The sequence below is a fragment of the Anastrepha obliqua genome, chromosome 2, assembly GCF_027943255.1.
Source record: "Anastrepha obliqua isolate idAnaObli1 chromosome 2, idAnaObli1_1.0, whole genome shotgun sequence".
Taxonomy (NCBI): Eukaryota; Metazoa; Arthropoda; class Insecta; order Diptera; family Tephritidae; genus Anastrepha; species Anastrepha obliqua.
In genome coordinates, this window is record NC_072893.1 from 76146162 (window position 1) to 76163382 (window position 17221).

Consider the following 17221-nt stretch of genomic DNA (forward strand, 5'->3'; position numbering starts at 1 on the left):
TTAGGCAACATAGTAGTTTGCATAACATTTCAACAAAATCGGATAACTTTGAACATTTCCACTCACAAGGGCGAAAGGCGTGCCTATTAATTAGTCTTACTGTACCATATTCCATATTTGTTATTGTGAAAATTTCATCGAAATCCGACGACCTTCACTATTTTTGGCCGCTGCTCCTTTCACTGTCGTGGAAAAGGTTAGCACTTACATATGTACGTCGTAGCATAAAATATGTCTTACCCCATAGCTCCTTTTTCATAATCTCTCAATTAGTCTTCAAAATATTTTGCTGCGGCCGCACTATGATTCATTTAGCACCTGCTATCTGAAAAAAAATATCTATAAGATTTTCCAATGAATGATGAGTAATAATTTTGAATTATAGAAATCGTTGCATGCTTTTCTACTTGTACTTTCAATGTATTGAGTAATCGATACGGAAAAATGGTGAAATCGAAATTTGTTAATAATTTATTCGCATATTTGCTCTTAAGCTTAAAACATTTTAAGGAAAGCCTGTTCAGCATAGTTCAAAACACTTTTGACATTTGCTTAAATATTCATTCTTAAATCCAAAGAAATCGGCCACGTAATTCCGGAGGCTATATATAGTATATAATAGTATATGTATATATACTTTATACAGATCCGAATGCGTTGATGCATGACTACCATTCGGTGCGTGAAACGGCAAATGATAAAAACTATTTTCTAAAAAACTTTCTTAAAAAACCATCCGCCATTCAGAGGCGGAGGAGCTCGGCTAAACAACCAACAAAGGAAATACGTGCCATATATTACGTAGGGGAATAAGTTCGTAGCATTTTTCCCGAATACTTTCATTTAAACAAAAAAATGTATTATATCAATAAATTAATCAATTATATATTCGCCGTTGCTGCTTACAACCTTTTCCCACCACTCGACCAATTTGTTCATACCGTTCCGCCAAAAATCGCTTGGTCTGGTGTCAAAGAAGTTGTTGAGCCAGTGTTTAAGGGGCTCTTTGTTATCGAAGGTAACGCCCTTCGTATGGTTCGACAGGGAGCAGAAAAGATCGTAATCGGTCGGTCCGGAGAATTCGACGGATACTGAAGAATATCCCATTCGAGCTCTTGAGGTGCGGCTTTGACGACTTGTGCAATATGGCGCCTGACGTTTTCGTGAAGGAGTATGGTTTGATCATGTCGATCAGGTCTTTATAGACGAATAGTCTCATTCACACTGTGCATCTGGGCAATGTAGAGCTCTCTGTTGACCATTGCATTCTTTTCGAGCATTTCTCAGTACACCATACCGTCCCAGTCCCTCCAAACATATATTATGATCTTCTTGGATGAAGACCCGGATGAACATCCTGGAGCCATACACTCCTTTCTTGGCGTCACATTAGTGGGATAAGCACCATTTCTCATCTCCCGTGACGGTTCGGTACGAAAAGTGCTGTTTATGACCGCATATTGCTCGATGGCGGGTGAGATGCTGAGAAGCAATTTAAAGGTGACTTTCCTTGGTTTTTTTCGTTGAGTTCATGAGGCAGCCAGGCTCCCAGTTTTTCGGTTAATCTCGTTGAATTAAGGTGACTGAGAAACTTTTTGTGATCGAAGTAAATTTTTTCCGCCAATTTAAGACTGATTTGGCGACCGTTTTCTTTTAAAAGTGATTTAAGACGCTCTTCATCGAATTCAGAAGGCCTTCCGCTGCGAGACGTCTCATCGACGCCAAAGTCGCCATTTTTGAACTTTGCAATGATTTCCCTGCTCGCCTATGACACTTTAAGAGAAAGAAGAGCAGGTGTCGAAAATATTAATTTTTGCCTACTGGGTATTCCATTTCTAAACCTCAAAACTAATAAAAAATTAAGTAACTCAAAAATACAATTAACATAGTTTTGTAGAGCAGAAAGAGTTTTATCGAATGAATACTTAGCTTTTGCCAAACAGCAAACAAATCGGTGTAAAATTAAAAAAAAAAATACAAAAACGCTGCGAACTTATTCCCCATCATACATTATATTATATATTGTACATATGTATGCATACATGACCAAATTTAAATATATAGGCAAACCCCGATTACACTTTTGTTGAACAATATTTACAGAAAATGCAACTGAACAATCTTGTTCAACTAGCTTTTGTTCTAATCGGATCCATGTGAGTTGCCTTCATATCATAATTGTCCAATAATCTTGAGTAATGTTTTTCTTAAATTTGGGAAAAAAGAGTAAGTCTCGAGTGGGGGGGAATCTATGTCTTTAAATCCAGCAGTTTTCAAGACATTCCTCCCAACATGAGCGTGTGCGTTTCTGGCTAAGTAAATTAACCTGATACTGGCTGTTCATTGTAGTGCTTTGATACAAATAATCTATTCAAGAAATTCTCGGAAAATGGAAGCCTACAATCTTCGACCGCAATATATCTAGTGTAGCTTGGACTCTAGAGCATACTAATGAATCCAGGTTTCATCAACTGTCCCAATGCGGTTACAATTTTCGTCTGAAAGACTGCAACAGAACTTCGAAAGATAATTACAACTCTTCAATCTTTGCTGTTTGGTTATCGCTGTGAGCAATCGCGGTACGTATTATAAATAAATTTTTTTTTTTCATGAGCAAATAGTCTATTTACATATGTGTGTATATTCTGTTCATTATTTGCGAATCTGTAGTTCTTCTGCTGTCTGCCACAATTTAATTCTGCAATGCGTCAGTACTAATTTCTCAATTTTATGAACATTTTCGTCGGTATTTACCGCCACTGGGCGGCCAGACCGAGGCGCAAGCCTTTTTCACAACTACGCTTATTTCTACTTTAATAAAAACTAAAAATTAAAAAAAGTTAAGAGTTAAGAGTCAGTTAACACCACTCTTCGTAAATTCCTGTTGCTGATTGCGTAAGTTGCTGTTTTTTTTTTTTTTTTTGACAATTTCTCTTTTCCAAATCCATTCACCAATATCAATAGAGCTCAGAATTCTTGAATAGAAAGATAAAACTAGTAACGAAATCTCTTTATAATTTCATGCTTTCGAACAATGTACAAATACCAGAAATGCCACTGAAGTATGTTTACAAATAAAAAACGCAAACGAGAGTTCAAGAGTACACCGAAGCACAGCAAACAAAGATAGACCACTGCTTTAGCAAATATCACACAAATGTGGAGGGTTTAAAATTTTCACCTTCTATTGAAGCATTGGTTTGGCATAGCACAATTTAAGCAACAAAACTGCTTGGAATTTTTTATTAACACACATTCACCATCAGACATGAAATCTCCGTCATGGCGCAAGGATAATAGAAACTAGAATTTCGTACACAACAGCAGAAGTTATTTGTCTTTTGTGCAATTGAAATGTCTGGCTGAATGTGGGTGGCTCATAACAAGTGCTTCTGAGTGTTGGTAGTCTCTTTGATATCAGATTGTGATTAAAGTTCTTAGAAAATATACGAAATGAAACAGAAAAATTATATACATATTTAAAAAAATGTTTCTTTTACTTTAGGAACACTAATTTGCAGAATTAAATTTTTGGTTCAGTTTGCGGTCAGTAGTTATTCAAAAACGTTTACAATTCGAGCTGTTACCGCTAATAGCAAACCATATAGAGCCATTTTTTGTTCCAAAAGCGCGTGAGTGTTATCTGCATGGCCTCGTCTTTGAACAACACATGCCATAATGCCGACGAAGCTTACAGTTTATTGATGGACTTGCTCGCGGATATATATAGCTGATTGGTTTACTTGGCCAAACAACCATGCCAATCCGATCCAAGAGAGTTAGTATCTATTATGATCTGCCCTGGGATAGGTGGACCTTAGGTCAACATAGTCTGACGCTGTCCAAAACCATTGGCCTGTACAGTAGAAGGCGTTCGGTAGGGCTTCTTAGAAATACTAAGTTTTGTTGTTTTTGTAACAACAAAAAACATTCCTCATACTCGTTTCAATAATGCTACTAGAGTGACAGCCCTTGGCCGGATATAAATCCGGTAAGCATGTAGTAAAACTCAGTATCATTTCAAAATACAGCTGAGTGACTTCATGTCAAGTTATTCAAGTATTTTGGGCATTATCGTCATAATGAGAAGTAAACTGAAAGAATTGAAAAGAAAATTATAATTTTGTGAGAGTTTTTTAAAGTGAAATATCACCCGTTCTTTTTAACATTTTAATAAATTATTTGCTATTGATTTTTTTTTTTCTTTATTGCTTCCAAAAAATATTAGATCTGTCTGTCTAACAATAATTAATTTGTTTTAAAGATATTTGGATAGTTAAGTGATACTGTAAGGCCGTTTTACTTCAGGATCATTTAGGAATACAATGTATTTCATTTGCAAAATATTTACTTCGATAGTTTGGATAAGTACATAAGCATAGGTATTTCTTATTATTTTACAAGAGGTCTGCTGGTGTTTTTCATTTAAATCTCTTCTTATTGAATTTTTCTTCAGAAGGAAGCTTCCTCATCATCGGATAGTTTGCTTATGAGCCTTCTTTCGCAGTTTGTATTGCTTCGTCAACTGTGTCGATGTTTAAGTCGCGGTGAATGTCAGCGTTTGGTATGTGCCATGGTGCTGTGCTCCAAACTTTTATACCATACCTCAACATTGGTGCAATTGTCGTTTTGTAGATTAAGGTTTTGTTTTGCGGTGAGAGCTTTGACTGAGGTCCTGGTAGCCAGTACAGTTGTCGAAAACTATTTTTAATATCATTTCTTTTTTTATTATATGGTTCTTCCAGTTTAGTTTAGAGTCTATTGTAATGCCTAAGTATTTACCTTTCGCAGCAGTATTCGCGTCAGAGCTTCCAATCTTTAATGAGTCTATAGTTACCTTCTGTTCGTGTAATTCACTTGAATTGTTTTCTCGCCATTAATTTCTGTTTTCGATTTTTTGAACCAATCCTGTGTTTTATTTAGATCGATTTGTCAATTTGTTTGTGCTATATTCGGGCCTCTATGAGATGCCATTAGTACATTGTAATCTGCAAACATTTCCTGAAGACGGTGCCGGTAAGTTAGCGGTGTAGATGAGATATAGAGTGGGTTCTAAAGCACTGCCTTGGGGAATTCCTGCGTTCATAGGTTCAATGTATGAACATGCGTCGTTATCTTGGATGTAACTTTTGAGCATTAGAAAGTATGATAGTAATTTGGCAACCAAGATTGGAGTTTGCGCAGTAACCCAGGGTGCCACACTTTGTCAAAGGCTTTAGCTACGTCAAGATATACAGCCACGGATACTTATTTACTTTTGAAGTCTTTATTAATTTTGTGACCCTGTGCACTTGTTGTCCTCTAAATCCGAACTGATGTTGAAAGACCAAATTTATTTTTGTTATGAATCGCATAGATTAAAGAGCAGCTTCTCAAATATTTTTGATATTGTCGGCAGCAGACTTATTGGTCGGTATGTCGATAAAAACGTGGGGTCTTTATTGGGCTGTGGGATCGCAAATGATTTCGGCAATTTTCCATGTCCTTGGGAGTGTTTGAGCTTTATAGCAGCGCTGAAAACGTTCCTAAGATAAATTATTGCTCTGTCGGGCATATGCAATACAATTTCTTTTCGAGATGAGATCATTTGTTGTTTTTTAATGACGAAATTAATTGTTTTATATCTGTTGGTGAGGTTTTTTTTGATGATTTGCACGTTTTCATTGCTCATAGTATTTTTATGAATAATATGAATATGGTTGTTTGGCCGAGCTCCTCCTCCTATTTGTGGTATGCGTCTTGATGTTGTTCAACAAAAATTATTAACTTTTAAATATTAAGAAGTAAACTGAAAAAAAATTTTTTAATTTTATTTTTGAAAGAGGTTTTTGAAGTAAAATATCTCCCGATTTAACATTTTATTAAATTATTTGCTACTGATTTTTTGAATAAAATTTACTCTCTAAAAAAATTATTTTTTTTTAAGTAATGAGAAGTAAACAGAAAAAATTAAAAAAAATTATATTTTTGAGAGCATTTATTAAAGTGAAATAACTTGCTATTAAATTTTTTTGAATAAAATTAACTTAAAAAAAATGATTTTATTGGAAAAAAACCTATTTTTTATAATTATTTAATGCTTCTGAAATAAAAAAAATTTGTTTGTTTTTTAGAAAAATATTTTAATTTTTTCTCTTTTAAATATTTTTTTCAGTCTTTGGAGTATTTTTTTTTTTTGGTATTTTTATTTTTTCATCAATATCTGAGACTATGCTCAGTAATCAAAGTTAGATAGTGGGTTTCGCATAACTTCTCGAGTTATATTCAAATTTGTACAAAAATGGTAAAAAAAACAATGTTCCCCCAAAAATTTGTAACAAAATATTAGAAAAATTTTGGAAAAAAAATTTTTTGAATTATTTTTTATTCCACCAACTTGAGCAAAAGTTATAAAAACGATAAATAGAACAGAAGATATTTCACATTAAAAAACTCTGAACCAACATTTTCCGGATTGATAACATCTCAAAGCTATTAAATTTTTATTATTTTTTTTATTTTTTCAGTTAACTTTTTATTATCCCGCTAGCACGTAAACAAATGTTCAAAAAATTTACAACAATGTCCAGAATGCTTAGATCACTTGACATGTAATTCGCTTAAATACTTTAACTAAACCAGAAAAGCTCCACATCACTGAATTGTCTCATTAGCATGCAACAACTCTCCATCAAAAGTTCTAGCTCGCTTCCTTTTACGCTTCCTATTTCTGAGTTAGTTTTATTGTAATATTTACAATATAGGAATTTCTAGTTACCAAGCCAAACAAGTCTCCCTTCTTCTAGTGATCCTGAGGTCCAACCTTAATTACCATTAGTTATGGAATCAAAGCTTGTGCATTTGCTAAATTACACAGGTTGAAACAAATTTTGTATCAGAAGCCATAATTCACTTCTGCGGCGGTTTTTTTATGCATTAAATTGCAATATAAACTCAAAATAACTTCAAATTTTTTTGAAGATAATATAATAAATAAATAAATAAAATAATAAAACATACACTTCTGTTAGGTGTTTGGTGTCTTGATGTTGTTCCACAAATGGAGGGCCCTGCTGAGGGGCGACTGCTATTAAAAAAACTTCGTCTATTAGTTGATGTTCATGCACGGGGATTCTGATACCTTTCCAAGAAGAGTCTGATGTGAAAATTGGCTTAGTTCCAGGGGGATTGTTTAATGAGTAGTAGTGTTGATAGGTGGCCAAAACATGATTTGATTGTATCAACATTTATTTCAGTTTCTCTGAGTGTATATGTTGCGGGAAACAGTACGATGCAGACAAGTTTTTGCTCTACTTTGCGGCTGCTGCTTCTGTTGTTTGTTCACCTATAAACAACTGTAAAAGTTTAACGCCACAGCCAGAAATTGCTAAATTTTTTACCATACTATTTCAGTTTTTCTATTACTTAAATTATTTCTGCTTTTCGAAGTAAATTGTTCTAATCCGACTGCTTCCTCTTGTTTGGTTTCGCACTTATTTCATCAATTTACTTGCAACTTAGGTATATGCTTGTTATAATTAAGTGCAGTACAAGTTTGAATGTTTTGCAAAAAAATAGTAAATTAAAAAAAAATGTTTGTTTCTTGCATAGTTCAGCAAACCGTGTGGCAAAGCACGGTGAAAGAGTCGGCGGCATCTGGTACACCTTGGCGTATGAGCAACAAAAATTGCCAGCTAGGCTATAAAAGAGTCCTGTAGTTCTGTCTGCTGGCATTTTATTGCCCTTTTTATTATGATAGCTGTGCCTCCATAAGCTTTGTTGTCAGGGTGATTTGTATAATATATTATGTTTATATAGGAGAGCCAGTTAACGGCTTGAACTTGGCCTCACATCTGTAAATCTTTGCACCATGCCACCATAACAGATAATATTAGTAACTAGTGACTTTCCGTAATGTGGCTATTATACGAAATTAATAAATAAGTAAAAATGAAATAACATTTATATGTTCGGACCATAACAAAACTGTCCAATTGTTGAAATAATACACTATGCATCTTGCACCTTGCCATGTGACGTACACGCATATATATGTATGCAAAACTTAGGTAGTATGTAATTGCAAACTATGCAAATAATTCGCCACATACTCATAGACTTGGTATAACTATTTATTATGCATGCGCACGAGAGCTAATTTAATTTCGTACTAACTAATTCAGTATTGTATATTATTTCAAGTGTCACATATTTCATATAATAAAATTTCTTTGGCTATACAAAAGTTGTGTGCGCAGTGAATATAGAAAGCATTCCAGAGCAACACGTCCCAATCCAATGCATTCCATATACATGTATGTATGTACTCGTGGCATACGAGGGCGTTTCAATAGGCATCAGTATTTGATGACAGAGACCGTTCCTGAGGAAAGTTATTGTTAGCATCGTGTGCTGCCATCTATTAAACGGCGGTAAAACAAATTTCAGACTGATTGATAGATTAGTTTGGATTTGGCAACTATTCGAGTAAGAAGTTTCGTGATTTTCGCTAAGATGGAAAAGTAGCAGTGTCGTTCGGTAATTCGCTTTTTGTTTTTGGATGGGAAAACTTGCGAGGATACTGTCTATGAGGACGCTTCGCCATCCACAACCACAGTTATATATTAGTTCAACGAATTTAAACGTGATTGAACATCTGTTTTTGGATGTTTTTCAGTCGTGGTTACCGAGGAAATCATTCAAAAAGTCCACGACACGAAAGTACGCGAAGTAACAGAGGTCATAGGTGTGTCGACTGGAACGGCAATTCATATTTTACATGATAAGTTGGCAATTGCAAAATTGTCGGCTTGATGCCGCGATTGCTCACAAGCAACAACAAGCGGATGTGGCTGTTAACTTCGAAGTAGTGTTTGCAGCTATTTTCGCAAGATCCGAAGGAATTTTTGCGTCGAGTTGTCACCAGAAACTAAGCTACAATCAAAATAATGGATATCTCCCGGTAATCTTTCCAAAAAAGGCGAAGACAGTCCCGGACAGAAAGGCCATGGCGATGATTTTTTGGGATGCAAACGGCGTCATCTTCATGGATTTTTTAGAAAAAAGAAGGAAGAACGATCACTGGACAATACTACAGTGAGTTATTGGATCGCTTCCACAAAACATTGTAGGAGACACGATCGCATTCGGCGAAAAAGAAGGTGCTTTTTTACCACGATAATGCACTAGCATACTCATCCGGAGTTGGCGCCGCCATACTGTGTGAATTGCACCATGAAGTGCTGCCGCACCCCCAATATTCACCCGATCTGGCTCCCTGTAACTTTTTCTTGTTTTCTAACGGGTAAGTCATCGCCGAGACAGAGCCGTCTTTTTGAGACGTATCTTTCTAAAAGGGGATGTTAGAAAAAAGATGTTAAAAAAAATTTAAATGATGTCTTTTTTTCTAATACGGGTACTTTTGAACCTCCCTCGTATATTCGAAATATGCAGATGATATATTTAAATCCGACAAGCTAAAATTGTTCTATTAAGCTTAGTGCGAAATTCCACTGGAGATAACCAAAACTGTTTTCGTAATTAAATTTCCTTAATTATTAAGGAAAACTGCTTTTTGCTCTCATATTTCCTAAAATGTTTATTTTACAGAAGTGGAAAGGCTTAAGCATGCCATGTATTATAAAATTACATTACAAATATATACAGCAGTTGAAAAATACTTAAGAACGTTGCGTTAGCAACCATATATGTGCATATTTTATAGAGCATGGTGCCGTAACGGTACTTTTTGCGCTGGAATATATATATATAATTTGCGCGTACACCCTTTTTGGGTGTTTGGCCGAGCTCCTCCTCCTATTTGTGGTGTACGCCTTGATGTTGTTCTACAGGCAGATATTTTTTTATGGGGAGCTTTTTCATGGCAAAAATACACTCGGTGGTTTGCCATTGCCTGCCGAGGGGCGGCCGCTATTAAAAAAATGTTTTTCTTAATTTTCGTGTTTCACCGAGATTCGAATTTACGTTCTCTCTGTGAACTCCGAATGGTAGTCACGCACCAACCCATTTGGCTACGGCGCTCGCCTTGAGCTTGAATAGTATACCTTATATTTGCACTAGGCCGGGTCGATTTGTGGGGAGGCAAAAAAATCGCCCATTTCTCTGTGAAAATCATATTCTAGGCATCAAAATAAGAAACTTTGCCGAAGGAACCATACCTCTAAAACGAATTCTGATGTCCCCCAATTTGGGTCGCCGGCACATTTCTCGAGTGGCAAAAAAGTTTTTAGAATAATTGCTTGTGATTACTTTTCTGAATTGGGCATCTGGCAAAGCCGCTTAGATCCAATAGAACATCTTTGAAACGACGTAAAAGTTGCACTCAGTGCACAGAATATCACAAAGAGAAGGCCAAGGTATCATGGGAATCCATACCTGTTGAACATTGTAGAAGGCTAACAATGTGAATGCAAAGGCGCTGTGCACCAGTAATAAAACGAAATAATAATGTATACTTTCGCCCTTTCGCCTGCATATTTCATGATTTGACTATTATTTGGCTTCGTTCTTATGGTAAGTATTTTTCTGGAAGAAGTTTCGAATTATGTCAATTTTTGTACATGAAGTAAAAAAATATGTGTTTCTTATATTAAAATATTGATACAGATTGAAAACATTTTAAATTTATAAAATAAAACCTAAAACGCAAAATATTTAAGTGATTTTATTGAAAAAAGTCACAAATGGAGGGAACTGGGCATCGTTCTTAAGTATTTGTCAACGACTGTTTATAGTAGGGAGTAGTAAAAATACTCACCGTTTTTTTTTTTTTTTTTTTTGCCTTACCTCGACAAAGAAGTTAAAATATAACAGTTATAATTATCCTTATGGATCTTAATGCTCCAAACAGTTTTCTGACAAACTGAATGTGCTGATGTATCGCTTCGACTCGACGATTTCCATGATTGTATCGATATTTGTGACGATTATCCTTCCATACCTTGCCTGATATGTGATATCCATTTTCCCATATTCATTACGTCTTTGGAATCATCGTTTTGGTTTTCTTATATTCTTGCTCAATATTGTGCTGGGTCCATAAACAGCACACATTTATTCAGCTGCCTACTCTGACTTGGTCGTGGTTGTACTGAAAAATTTATCAACTTTGGAACCCTGTATTCAGCTGCATCCATTTTTTGGAGAAAATTAGAAAGAATATGCGTAGGTCTTCCATTTTCCGTATGTATCCTGTAAGAAACAAAAGGTTTATTTTAAAACATACCTCTCGTACAAGCCTAACCTCAAAAGCGCTTTAAAAATGCAATTCAAAAGAAACATATAGGTGCATGACCCCGAAATTTCGTCTATATATTTATTAATTATGTAATAAAAACACACAAAAAATAAACAAAATCAGCTTACTTTAAAGCATACCTCACATACAAAAATAACCTCAAAACGCTTTACAAATGCAATTCAAGGGGCAACAATGAACAGAAAACTCTGAAATTTCGTCCATATATTTATAATAATATAGTAAGTAAACCTACAAAAAATAATCAAAGTCGGCTTTCTTTAAAACATACCCCACATACAAACATAACCTCAAAAAACGGTTTAAAAATGTTATTCAAAGGGCGCCGATGGCTGAAAGGGCTCGAATTTTCGTCCATATATTTACAATAATAATATAAGTAAACACTATTGAAATTGCTTCAATCGGTTCATTTTTTCCAACACCTCTTTTATAAGCCCAACCTCAAAAAATTTTATAAAGCTACTAACTTTATTGTATATTAGTATAAAATATGAAAGTCAAGTCCTTCGTAGCTTTTCTGAGAACTTTGATAGAGAAGCATCTAGCCTTTTTCGTGGTGACTACTGCACACTTTATTGGCTTTTCGTAAGTTATGTATGCTGGCATAACAATCATTCTTTCAGAAACACTCGCACAAAAACTTTCACTTTGTACCGTTGTGTTCGGCCGTCGACGTGGACATCCGCTTCAAGACCATTTGGAAAGCCTTGTTTCAGAGTATTCTGCGACATCAACTCAAAATTTCTCAGTTAGCGAGCTATTGTTCTTGACAAAAAAATATTTGTTTACTTTAGATGCTACCTGCCATTTTTTTGGTAAAAGTAGGCAACGAAAATTTACTCAGCCCAGTATAATTTTTTTTTCAAGCACTTATTCTGAGGTTTGGATATTTATTTTTCACATTTACGATATACTTGAGCAGTTACCCCTTCGAGCTTTCCCATGTAGCTTATAAGTTAATTACATACGTTATTTATGATGTATAATGCAAAACGAGTCTTTACAAAAAAATTGCAGAGCTGCAGCGCTGGGTTAGAATAGGTATTACTACTAATTACTATAGAAAATAATTAACGTAGACTCAAATAATTCATCACATTTCTCGGCATAAAGGTATAAGTATACAACTTTTTATTATTACTAGTTTTATATTCATTTGGATGCATCGTTTAAATTTTTGTATCAAAAGGGTAAAATATTAAAACTTTACATTCGATACCAATACCAATTTAATATCAATACTCTGATGCATTTTTTGATACTATTATCAAAACTTTGTTGGGTTTCGCGACGTACCTACTCACGTGTACTATGTCGGAAGGGCCCTATTTTGAGAACATAATAAATTTTAATGAATAGTAAATAGTTTGCGTTTTATTGACCTAGTCCTGATACGTTTTGAACAAATAACCCATACCCTTTATAGCAGTAATACAAATCAACCCATTCTACTGAATTGCGCATTTGTACGTAAGTCAAGTTAATTTTTTCACATTTTAGCTTTCGAATAAAATATTCATTAAGTGACAACGAGTTGTAATGCGGTAATTACGATCACAATAGGATTCCTATAATTAAGTTAAAACCGCTGATTTCAGCTTAAATGTTTGAATTGCATTTGATATATATATATATAACAAATTTGAAATGGCATCATATTTTTTTATAATGTAAAAGTATACTATAAATATTTATAAAAAAAACCTTATTTTTTTAGTTTGTTTTAATTGATAATGGAAAATCTGCAATCATCTCCGTATGCGGTTGAAGTAATTGATAATTTCATATGCTAATTGAAGTGATGCTTATTTCAGTATTCATTAATTTATATTGCTTTGCCGTAATGAATGCAGTAATAGGTGTTTTTTCTTTATTTTTTTATGAATTGATTTCTATTTTCCCGACGGAGCGTAAGGGGGTGTGGAATTTTGGGGTGAATTTTGCAATGAGTCTGCACTGGAAGCATTTATTTCAAGGACTGCGAAATCTTTTTTTTTTTGATAAAGTTTGAACACAGTGTAGATCTTCGGCTGCCGCAGCAGAGTGGGTTGGTGTGTGACTACCATCCGGGGGAGCGTAAGTTTGAATCTCCGTGCATGAACATCAAATAATAGAAAAAGTTGTTTCTCAGAGTGGTCGCCCCTCGACATGTAATGGCAAGCCTCCGGATGTAATTCCACCATGAATAATCCCCTCATAAAAAAATATCTGCCGTTCGGAGTCGGCTTAAAACTGTAGGCTCCTCCATTCAAGACGCACACCACAAAGAGGAGGAGGAGTTCGGCCAAACACCTAAAAATGGTGTACGCGCAAATTATTTTTTTTTTTTAGTAGATCTTCATCAATAAAGTACTGCCGATGGTGTTAACTACGCATTATACTATCCTACTTTAGAAGAAAAGGGAAAGTTCGCCGTAAGCCCCTGGGTCTAAAGTATTGTGACAAATCACGAATGCTTGCGAAACTACTGGCAATATCGAGTGAATGAAATACTAAGGCAAAAAGATGTTGCCACGCCAAGTGGTGAAAGCCAACAGACAGTAGGCTGATATTGTATTCCTGTTAAAGATGTACCTATATATAAAAACAGTGGGAAAAGTTATCAATCGCTTTCTTCAAATAATATTTTTTTTTTAAACGATACAGTTGCAGAGCTGTTTATTACAAATATTAAGAATCTGATTACTGAAGAAAACGTATAACTAATCTTTTTTTACGCAAGTATTTTATGTTTTACGATTATTACCCATGAGCTCGCAGAAGGATATTTGAAGAAACCGCCGCAGCAAAATAAAGCCGGCTTTACTGTGTTTTAGCCGTCCCAAAAACGAGCAGTTAAAACTCATCTTCTGTGAGACACTAAAAACTAATCTACAGACATTGGCTATTATAATAGCCGTTGAACCGAAAATTACGGTAGAGATACGATACTTAGATTCCCTTACCACAAGTTGTAGAGGCTCTAAAGACGGCCCTCACTATAACCACGGAAGTGATAAGGCGTAAACTTGTCAGCACCAAATAGCAGAGAACAAATTCGGGCTTACGTGACTTTAACACAGGAGAAAGCTGACATTTTCCTCAATAAGTCACGCATAAAAATCGGCTGGGTAAACTGCAGAATTCGACCCCAATTTAGTAACAAGCGTTGCTTCAACTTCTTCAGCTTAGGCCACCTAACAAGTTCCTTGGAAAACTGATCAAGCCTCGACTGGCTGCAGCCATAAATAACGCTGGAGGACTATCAGCAAGACAGCACGCCTTTAGATGCGGAAAGTTTATAATAGTTGCAATCGAAACTGTCCTAAATAGCGTAGGAGCAGCGCAACAGGGCAGCATATAATCCATAGTTTTTCTTGCCATCTTAAATGTAAAGAACGTTTTCAATAGCTAAGATGGGCGAACATAATTTCCGCCTTAAAGCTAAGATTCAGAACTCCAGCATATCTACAGCGCGTAATGAGGAATTACTTGCGAGTTTTCAAACTCGTCTATCAAACCCCAAAGGGTTCCGTTTGTATAGATGGCACATCCGGAGCGGAATAAGGTCCCGTTTTGTGGAATATTAGTTGTGGTGAGATATTCAATATAGAAATGACCGATGGTACCTTTCTAATCGGACACACAGACGATATCGCAGGAGTCATCCCCGCACGAAACCTTGAAGAAGCTTGTAGAAATCTTAACCAAGTCGTGAAACCAAATATGGCTACCTTTACAGTCCCTCAAATTAGCCACACAGAAAATAGAGCTAATACTTCTAACCGGGAAGAACATCCCGTTAGAAGTTAACATGCATACTTGCTCAAATACGCTAACCACAAAAAATGTTCTAAAGTACTTAGGTATAAGAATGGGCCCAAGACTAACCTTCTGCGCCCAAATAAAATACACAACCGCTAAGCTAGCATCTCTGCTCAGCTGACTGATGGCAAGCATAGGGCTCCAGCCCAAAAGAAATAGGAAATAATGATGGTAACCACACTCTCTGTTCTCTTATACGGAGTTGAACTGTGAGCAAATGCCCTAAAGGTAAATCACCGATGCAAACTATTAGCATCAGTGCAACGAACGGCAGCCCTGAGAATTATGTTCACCTACCGTACAGTACCAGGGCCAGCTATTCAAGTAATAAGCGCTTCAATACCGGTAGACTGACTAGCTTTTGAGAGGGAAAACTTATGGGCATTAAAGAAAGAGGGAATCGAGGAAAAAGTTAGCAAAAATGCAGCACGCGAAATAAAGGATGAAATGCTAAGGCTACTAGCAAGATAGTGGAGAAACGAAATACTTTGTACATGGACGGCTAGGCTAATAAAAAACTTCGGTGAAGTCAATTTTTATGCAACCCAAATGCTTTCGGGGCACGGGTATTTCCAGAAATACCTGTCATACCTAAATAAAGAAAAGCGAACACTCCACATACATATACGAGGGTGATGTGAAGATGACGATGAAAACACATTTTTCCAATGCATGCGTTGGGGCCAAGAATGTCGAACGCTGGAGAACGCAGTCAGTCACATTGCCGCTGAAAATGTAATCGAAAAGATGCTAAGCAGCGAGGAAGCGTGGGGAGTCATCCACTTGCTAAAAAAGCCGGACCTGAACGCAGGCATATAAGCATAGACCCCCCTAATGAGGAAGATGGAACGCCACTGTGAAGTAATGCGAAAGCGGATCCAAGGTGGGCGACAGTGCCAAATGAAGGAAAGTTTTTTTAGCCTCCGGATATACCATTGCTGCGACGGCAACTTTGATTATGCGTTAAGCATTTTAATCCCCCTTATATGCAAGAAAAAAAATGATTACTCATAGTAAACAACTCCTGCTGAAGATGCCGGTTCAATTATGATAAAACGGATGAAGTACATAGCTTCTATTACTCACTTAATGCCAAATTCGTCATGAAAACTAAAAATATTTCTGTTCTGATAAATAATATTTTGCATTGCATGTAAAACATGCTCCGTCGGAGAGCTAAATTCATTATGGTTATGCTCCACTAGCAACTTGCAAAAATTATAATAATAATATTTTTCGAAACGACAGGCTGGCTCATTGCAGGCAAATTATCATTCTCTAAACAGATATGTCCCATTTAAAAGGAAGTATGTGAGGGAAATAAGCAAAAATGGCAGAAATATTTAGAGGCGTGCATCTTTCTGCGTATAAATATTTAACTAACCCAAAGCTCTAATGGAATACTAAATTTATGAGTGTAGCAATCATGCGGTTTCAATTCTTGGATAAAGCCCTAGCACAATGATTTTGGAAATCTAAAACAACTCCTAAAACTATTTTCTTGAAGCAGTAATGGGTCTTTAGGCATTATAATTTTTTTATTTCACTACCCGAAAGGAAAACATTACCGGCATTTTTTTTTTTTGTCGCAAAACTCCCTCTATTGACTTCCACCTCAATAACTCGGCTGCAATGAAGCGATAAAGTAGCAATAAAAGTGATGTGAGGAAAGCCGTTTGCAGGCAGCGACCTACATACCGATACAACGCCACAAGCAATGGCACAAGAGCAAAATTAGGCAGTTCGACGGGGAATTAAGTGGGAAGGAGAAAGTATGCATGCTCTCGTATTAAGGTATAAAATAGTACGGAGCTTATGAAAGAAATGACACTTCTTGGACAGCTCGGCCGAATCACTGATGGTATGTTTGTTCAATGGCCAAGTATTGCGAGTCGGCATAAGAAAAAACGGTATTGTCTACAAGCATACATATGCACAAACCTTCTTGCTTACGACAATGCAGAGAGTTAAATTACGCCAGGAGTAAGACGAACGTCAGCAACTAATATTAGGGTAACGTTGCGAATGGCTTTCATGAGACCTGGATAATAACGCACTTTCATGACAGTCGATTATACACGTACAGTGAGTCCCAGTGAAAATCGCACATAGATGAAAAATATATTTCAAAAATTAGATAAAATTTTAACCTCCGCA